We start from the raw sequence: 9,741 nt of genomic DNA on the forward strand, positions 1-9,741 counted from the left end.
ACACTTACTCTGACATGGCTTGTGCTGATGTTATGAAAATGCTAGAATGTAAATACAAACTATTTTCATGCCAACATCCAGGCCTTTGTGAAAAGTGGTGTTCATTTCCCAGACCTTTCTCTGGAGTAATTTGCAGTAATTTATAGCCACTGTGAATAGCCACATCTCCTTTGTGAAGCACACATTTGTTTGAAGTATTAATCAGTTCCATGAAAGGAATTGCATTTTTTAACATTTCCCACTGATACATGACAGAATATACACCCATTACTCTTTTCTGTGGTTTTCCTAAAGGGCTGTTTTCCCTCATGTCATTACATCAGGAAAACGGAAGGTGCTTTCAACACCTTCTAACAGTAGCTCCAAAATGAGAAGTCAGAAGACCATCTGCTTGCTGGGCCTTCCTCTTGTTACCATGTTTACATCAACTCCTCCTAAAAACCACCCACTGTTTCTGTAGTAGAAGTATTCTTCACTTGTGGAGAAGGAATTAACTAAAAAGACATATGTTTTTGTTTGATGAAGCCAAACATTTTAATGGAGTTATATATGTCAAACCTTGCTAAGCCAATGCCATTTTATATTACACAGAGGACATCAATTGTTAAGAAAGCTGCAGTCATGATGACTCACTGAGACATTTACTTTTCACTCTAAACAGTTGCAACAGATCAAACAAACTGACACTTCAGAACTAGGTGGTTTTTTTTGTAGCATTGAACTATCAAATGTATATTGAAGGAGTGTCAAAGTCCACTATGATATGGCCAGGTTCTTTCAGGTATTCTGTTTCATGTTTAATACCAGTTTTACTTATGTGAAGATTTATGATGTTACAAAGACCTACAGCAATGTACTAAAATGTACACACTATAACAAAGAGAGATCAAAATAATTTCATGGAGTGATCCCAGAAACAGTGTTAATATTTATCAGTATTGTTCTACAAACAATTCACCTTCCCTGGAAGCCAGAAAAGCAGTGGTCTCTGCAGTGGCTATTGTTGTCAAGCACCATTGAAAATAATCTGCAAATTATTATGTGTGATTAAATTAACTGCTAGGTATAGATAGAACTATAAAATCATAGAATTATGGAATCATTACGTTTGGAAAATACCTCCAGGGTCGTCGAGTTCAACCTTTGACTGAACACCACCATGTCAACTGAACCACAGCAATAATTACCACATCCAGTTGTTTCTTGAACACTTCCAGGGATAGTGACTCTGCCACCTCCCTGGGCAGCCCATTCCAATGCCTGACCACCCTTGATGTCTAATCTGAACCTCCTCTGGCACAGCTTGAGGCCATTTCCTCTTGCCCTGTTGCTGGCTGCCTGGGAGAAGAGACTAATCCCTACCCTTCTACAACCTCCTTTCAGGTAGTTGTAGAGAGTGATAAGGTCTCCCCTGAGTCTCCTTTCCTCTGGGTTAAACACTCCCAGCTCCCTCAGCTGCTCCTCATATGATTTGTTCCCTAGAGCCTTCACCAGCCCTTCTCTGGACTCACTCCAGTACCTCAATGTCTTTCTTGAAGTGCAGAACACCTCATTCCACCTGATTTGTAAATGTGGTAGAATCATTAAAGTCTTATTTTGAGGGTAGTCATCAGAGCTATCATAAGTATGCTGTAGACTGTATTAATTTCTCCTACTTATAGGCACTTGAATGAAGGCCTAGGTATGAAGTAACATCTAGAGCTTTGGTAGACAAATGCGAAAGGGAAAAGATAAAGGGTTGCTTGTGTTTTTCAGCGCTAGCCAGATTCTGGTGTACCATTAAAAGTATACAGCAATGATTTACATTCTTGATGTAAATACCATTTATATAAATGGTATATAAATGGCATATATAAATGGCAAATATAAATGCCATATATAAATGGCAAATACCATTTATAAATATTTGGTGCTTTATCACTCCCATCATTCTTGTACCAGCTCGTACATAGTCATTCTAATGGGTGTAGAAAAGTTTTAGTAAAAAATGTGTTCTATCATGGTCTCAGAGGTCACAATCCTGAGTGCAGTGACACTACATTTTACACAGTCAGTGTAAAGAGAAGTGCTTGTCACTTACAGGAACACAGAAAATTGCCCCCTGAGACAGCCTGTGATGCACACAGCATGGGTAGAAGTTCTCTTGTCTTAAATTTTCCCAAATTTCAAATAATCTGTTCTTGGACATTTCTCTGCTTTAAAGTTATTCCTGAGAAAATCCAAATTCCTTTCCTTGGCTGAAGTGTCTCTGAGAGGCTTCCCCCATTTGATTGCCTGATGCTGTGTTCCAGAATTGCCGATCACTTAACACATATGGACCCCAGAATATTAGCTTTGGCAAGATCCCCAGGCTCTTTGCAAAATAAGAATTCACACTTCCCAAGCCAAGTGTAAGAGGAAGGTTCCCACAACACTGGTGAATCCAGACAGGTTCTTGAAGGCTGTTCACATCCAAACAACTGAGGAGTTTAAAGCTGTTGACCGGCAATACTGCTTACACTCCATTCTTGTGGTAAGAAGCAACCTATTAAATTTTCCTTTTGAAGACATACTGCTTGAAGATGCCAGAGAATTAGGACTTTTCCTAGCCAGTGTTAATAACATGCAGTTTAAGCTGGAGAATTTCAATCTATTCAAGTTCATTTTATTTTACATGGAAGAAAATCTACTCCTTAGCAACAACTTAAGTATGGTAAAAATAAAGTTCTATGGGATTTTTTTTTTTGTCCATGAGTCCCCTACCTGCTTATCCAGTAAAAACATGCTTTCATCAGTCCATCTCAATGCTTGGAGCTGGAATCAGTGGAAATAAAGTCACAAGCAAAGGAAAATTATACTCCCATATTGACTTTAATTTGGCTTTAGCAAACCAACCTTTTTTAGTTATATTGGTATCTTGCCTACTAACCCTTGACTCAGAGGCAAATATTAGAAGTACTTCTGTTACTCGGTTTACAACTTAGCAAACACATGGTGCTTGGTTAAAAATCTCCGACAACTAATTCATGGTCATCCAACAAGGCAAAACTGCACTGAGGTGCTACCACCTGGGAGTTACAAGTGCAGAGGAGATTCTCCCTGGGGTTTCACAGAGACGTGGTGTAGCCTTGCACATCACTATTCTGTGGGAGGTTGATTTTAACACCAGGAGGTTCATACCGAGGTTCATTTAGTGGAGATGAAAGTTGCTCAGTGGTTTCTCCTTTACTGGTGGTAAAAAGATTTCCATGTGTTTTTTTTAAAGGGTGCCAGGATATCAATCCATTCTTCCACCTAACAATTCATTCTTCTGCCGTATGGATTCTGTTTATGCATACAGTACATCTATATATACATACATCTGTCTTTGTAAGTTCAGAAGCCTCTTCTCTTGATGCTGACATCTGACCAGGGTACAACCTGGGACTACATCAAGGATTTAGGGCTGTATTTACTTTTGTACTGAAATAGACTAAGTCTAATATATTCGTCCTTTTCATAAGAAATGGCATGATGATTGCCAACAGAGTATAGCAGAAAAAAATGGGAGACCATGGGAAAGTTTGCCACAAAATTTTACTTTTGCTTCAACTCATATCCACAAGCCAGGTGGTAAGAAAGCATTAAAAAGTGCAGCTGAAAATATTGTCCTTTGGACAGTTTTGAAACTAAATTTAGCATAGGAACAGGAGAGGTAAAATATTCATTCTCCAATAAAGAGATTCTTGCAGGATTTCTTTTTAGCTAAAGTGTATCTTTATAACTCCATCTAGAGTTCAACTGCAGCTTATCTTTTATTATAATGATATTTCACAACTGTAGTAAAAAAGTGATGGTGCAGATTTATTCCAGATACTTTTAATCTGACTGACTCAAGTATCAATAATAGCCTATGAAAGGCAACATACACCTGAGTGTGGGCTGTGTGACTCTGCTTCTTTTCACTATTCCCTTAATTAGATAGCTGGGAAAAATTAGCTTTAAAGTATAAAATGTAGTCAAGTACTTCTCCTTAATCAGGATCATGTGCATAATGAGATTGACAACAAACATCAAGAAATCACAGCTAAGAGGACTACTGATGGTACTGGGAAACATTAAACCATTAGTAGCTATTTATTTACATGCATAAGTAGGGAACCAACTAAAAGAATAAGAATAGCTTCTACAGCATAGGCTGTACACACAGCACTGCTGAAGGATTCTTTCCTATGTTCACATGCATTTGTTATCTCTTAGCCAAACAGTTTGCAAAAATATGAAGTGATATAACTAGCTGAGTCCCTACAGAGAAACAAATGCTTATCTGACGATGACGTCTGCTGGAAAAAGCCCAGCAGGCATGGGTCACTTGCAAATTATAACCTTAGGCCATTATCATCTCATAGCCCTTCAACTGCTTGTGTGAAATGTGTTGATGGTCTCAGTCCAATTCGTAGCAGACAGGTGTCCGCATCACTGGAATCACCAGGTGGAGATGACTACATTTTTTCCCATTAAAAAAGGTGATTATAGCTAACACAGTCTAAAACATTAATATAAAGTACTTATAGTTCCCATAGCAGATGTTACAGAAACTTGGAATCCTGCTCACTGGAGAAAATTGTGCCCAGATGCTTGTACTTAAACTTTATGGTCCGAACTCTGCCCTCAGATGTACACATAACTCCCACAGGTTTCGGGGGGAATAATGTTCACGGATGTCAGGGGCATGTCTAACTCCTTTCACAGAGCCTGTATTGATTTTCAAGTGCATTGTGGGACCCGTTTTCAAAAACCAGCAGCATGGTTGATGATGAGGAGGATGATAATGCTAGAGCAGCTCATAGAAGCCTCATCCAACATCAGGGCCAAAAGGTACCAAGCATTGCTCAAACACAGGTTAGTGTTTCGTGTTCTGATAAAGCTTAGCTTCAGAGACTGGGAGCCTTCAGACAGTTTTGCTTTCAAGAATGATGCAGTAGTCCCCTGTGGAGATTTTAGCTGACTGAGTGTTCTTGTCAGTGCTGATGGCAACAAATTATACTCGTGTATCAGCAGCTCCCAGAAGCTCTAGTTCAAGACACCAATGTGTGCACTGACCTGACCAACACAGGTCTGTTTGAGGTCACATGATGTGCCTGTCACCATTGCATTTGCATGCTTTTATGTAATAGCTTAATCTTTGACACAGTTAATTTTAACTACTTCATGAGCTGCTACACAATCATTAAGGTAAATACATCCTGGATTACTATTTGGGTTTTAAAATATTAGAGCAGCTTAAGAACCCAAAATGAAAACTGTGTTCAAATACAAGATTAAAAACCATATTAATTATTCTTTTCTTCATATTCGTAATGTTGGAGTTGTGATATGAAGTGCCATAAATTTACCTAACACTGTGTGATTAATCTGTCAGCATAATCTGCAGATAATATCCTAAGGGCTATTATAAAACAAGGCCTTAACAAAAGCAGAGGCTAGATATAATGTTTTTAATGGTCATTAATAATGATTCCACTTTAATGTGGAAAAGTTAAGTTCAGTTGTCTGAGTGCTGAGTGTCTGACATGTACAGCTACATGCTCCCTGTAGGGAAATAGACGCATCAGAATGTTTAATTCCGTCCTGAAACATGGAATGAAACCTCCCTGGAGATTCCTTCATCTTTTTCTAATGACTACTGAGTGCAAGACAGCATGTTTAAATGACATTACTAATTTTTAGCTTGCCCCTCACCAAGAAGATTATGCAGAAAATGTTTGATTAACACGGCTATATTTTCCATTGGGTAAGCTAACATCTATGCAGTCATGGTCCTTTAAATAACATCTATGAAGATATGGCCCTTTAAAAAAATTTTATTTCAAAATCTCAGTGAGGCAAAAGCGTGTCTGACATACATGTGGTTCCTCTGATGTGCAATTGTGGTCCTCAGTTCACCCTCTTGGCTGTGCAAAATGGAAATATTTCAGTTTTGAGAGAACCAGTACTAGTTATACTACAGAGACTAATCATGGGTTGAAAAGTATTTTAACCATGTCCTAATTAGGCATTAAAAAGGTTCTGATATATTTTGGAGAATTTATTAATTATTATTATTAATCATTACTCATTATTATTTAGTATTCAAGAAAGAAGAACTGACGAACAGGCAACCAAATGAGACAGTTATAAGAATTTATCTTTGTCAAATTGGAACCATCAGGATCAGGCAGCATCCTCCACAGTTCTGGGAAAAAGGCTCATAGAATCATAGAATAGATTGGGTTGGAAAAGACCTCCAAGATCATCAAGTCCAACCCCTGATCCAACTCCAATTACTATATCATGGCACTAAGGGCCATGTCCAATCTCTTTTTAAAAACCTCCAGGGATGGTGAATCCACCACCTCTCTGGGTAGGCCGTTCCAATGCCTGATAACTCTCTCTGTAAAGAATTTCTTCCTAACATCTAACCTAAACCTCCCCTGGCAGAGCTTGAGCCCATGTCCCCTTGTCCTATTGTTGGTTGCCTGGGAGAAGAGACCAACCCCCGCCTGGCTATAACCTCCCTTCAGGTAGTTGTAGAGAGTGATGAGGTCTCCTCTAAGCCTTCTCTTCTCCAGACTAAACAACCCCAGCTCCCTCAGCCTCTCCTCATAGGACTTGTGCTCAAGTCCCTTCACCAGCCTCGTTGCTCTTCTCTGGACCCGCTCCAGCACCTCAATGTCCTTCCTGAACTGAGGGGCCCAGAGCTGAACACAATACTCAAGGTGTGGCCTCACCAATACAGAGTACAGGGGAAGGATGTGCTCCTGCTCTGAATACAAGCAGGAGGAGAGTGCAAAACCAGAGACCTTGCTGAAGGTACTCCCAGGTTGTCAGGTCTCAGTGTAGCCAATGTGAAAAATACCCTGCTCTTGCATGGGATGGAGAATTGAATGTCTTGTCCAACCCTTTTCCGATCTTTGCAAGGCTCTTGCATTTTAATGAAGCATTGGATTACTTCTGATCAAGAAAGAAGGCTGTATGTCAGACACTGCAGAATTTCTGGAGAACTTCTGGAGAACTGGGAGTTCTTGGGAATTTCAAGTGAAGCCAGTTAGGAAGCACTGTGCTGACAGAAGAAGGGAAGGCAGACAGTAAGGCCCCTAGAACAATGCAAATGTTTGCATCAGAAAAACTAAGATCAGAGTTTTACTTAAATGTGAAACACGAGAACTGCTAAGAAAATGAGGATTGGTACAGATAAGGTACGAATTTATGCATAGCACTGGTACAAAGTGCAGAAAATACATGATCATATCAATAATAAAGGAGAGTAAACACAACCAATAAATAATAAATAAAAATTAAATAATTAAATGTGAAAGTTATGTTTACCTTAACAATTCTTAGCAGATGGCCAACCTCCCTAGAAGGAAATCATGTCCACCCATGCTAAAGTTAGAGTCTATGGGTGGGATTCTGTTGCCTAAACATGGGCAAGCAGGGGCGTTTGAGATGCCTTGAATTACCCAAAATATCTGAGTGGAGCTGGGAGACTCAGGACTTCGGGGAAGACTCTGCTCGCTTCTGCAGATTCAGGTGAAGGCCAAGTAGGACACAGCTCAGGGCCTAAAATGACACAGAATCTTTCAGTTTAGGCAATGCAGTCTTTCCCTGAGTTATAAAACAGATTTTGGGTAACTGCTGAGATGCCCTTATGTACAACTGGAGAGACAGCAATGTAATAAACAGTAACAATGAGCCTAACCCTTCTCTTCCAAGTTCATCAAAGATAAAAAGATTTGTTTCACTACATATAGGAAAATCAGGTACCACTAATACTAAATTACCCCATCTGAATAAGAGGTGTATTTATTTTAAATTTCTTCAATATTTTCTGATAATCTTATTTAATGTTAATATGATTATAATTCAATATTGTAAAGATCTGTAGTTTGCATTTATATTCTGCTATGCTGCTTTTCATATTGTGATTTTAATTTATTTCTAAATTATTGTCAGTGTTGGTCATTACGACCAAATTGAAGACGCAACACCAATCTTCAGTGACCAGGGAAAGAAGAAGGATTCCTGTTGGGGGACTTCAGGAGTCTGGGAAATGCTGGCTGGTGACAGCATGCTGCCAGAACTGACTGTCCCAAGAATTTAAAAATATTGTGCATGTTGATTGCCTAAGTCAGAATGCGTTGCATACGGTGCAGGGCAACTCTGCCTTAGACGCTAAGTTAGCAGAAGAATTTCCAAATGCTTGTGGTTCAGCTCAAGTGTTTGTGAGTTGACTGTAGTTGCTTTGAATAAACATAACAAATCCTAACCAGCTGTGCACGGCTGTGCAATGCACACATGGACACACACCCGCACGCACTCGTAAAGACTCACACACACACACACATACACGTATTAATGTCTGCAGTGTGTGTGCCTGTGCATGTGTGCATGGGTGTGCATTCCCTGGGTGCTTTGAAAAAGATCGGTTTCCCAAAGCTGAAAACAATTACCAATCAAATCATCTGGGAGGAAAAATTTAATCAGAAAAATGTGAATGGTAATTAAAAACTGTTTACTTCAAGCCCTAAATGGAGTAATCCCACAACTGAAAAGCTTGTTTAAAAGAACCAAAATACTTACTAATGAAAGCAGCAGTAACTATACCTATATCTCTAACAGGTGTATCAAGAAAACAATTCATAATGTGGATTTGGTTGACTTTTTTTTATGTTGGAAGCTGTGAAAATCTGACACTGTAAAGAGGAAATCTGGCTGTTAGTGTTAAGGGCAATAGGAAGAAAGCACTTTTGGGGGAACAAAAATAAAATGAACAGGGTTATTGACCACTTTTAGAACAGTAAATAACAATACATAAAAAGAGAAATATGTTTAGTAACTATTTTTATTATTAATTGAATGAAAAAGGTAGATAATAAATTATATAAAATATTTTTGTCTAATAGTAATCAATGTTCTTAAATAACAATCAGTGTTAGATCCAGATTTTTTTCATTTGAGAGTTTAAAAATAGCTGCCCAGGGAAGATTTTAGAATCCACAGCATTCTCTTTCAGTGAGTATGTCAAGATTTTGGAAATGTCAGACTGTTGGAAGAAAGATAGTGCCAAGACTGAACACAAAAGGAATAAATATAATGATGCTAGTGATTACAGGGTTGTCAGGGGGGTGCTGATTTTAGACAAAAGTGTGGAATTTGTATTAGTCAACCTGATGCATAATAAATTTGAAGAATTTAATTAAAGGCCAATGACGTTTGTTTATGAAAATAGATTTCAAAATACTTCGGCATAGCAATAACATTACAGCAACATATTACACTGATGGTAAGAGAAAAAGGTCAGTGTTATATATTTTAATTTTTGTTGATGTTCTTTCATTAAGATGGAGAGGACATGGAATCAGCATAACATTAAACAGAAGTAATCTGCCTAAGCAATAGATCCCAAAAAATGATTTTAAGCAGGTGAAAAAGAAGGTAATTTCTTTAAAAAGGATGAAAAATTATGGATGATAAACAGCTGCAAGCAGACTCTTAATGTGGACTAATTCATCAATAGCTCCTCAGATTTGGTGCAAAGCACCCTGAGGCTTTAGTTTGATGTCCACAGTGCAAAGATCTATGAAGAACAATGAGATGGAGTCAGAGAAGAATACCAAGAAGTTGTTCAGAAGAGCACCAAATCAGCTTCTGAAGAACTCACCTGAAACAAAATCTAATAAGCTGGGTTTTAACCATTTGTAGTAAATACTCACATGCAAAAAATAAATGCTGAAGAATACT

Source organism: Pseudopipra pipra, chromosome 3, assembly GCF_036250125.1.
Source record: "Pseudopipra pipra isolate bDixPip1 chromosome 3, bDixPip1.hap1, whole genome shotgun sequence".
Lineage (NCBI taxonomy): Eukaryota > Metazoa > Chordata > Aves > Passeriformes > Pipridae > Pseudopipra > Pseudopipra pipra.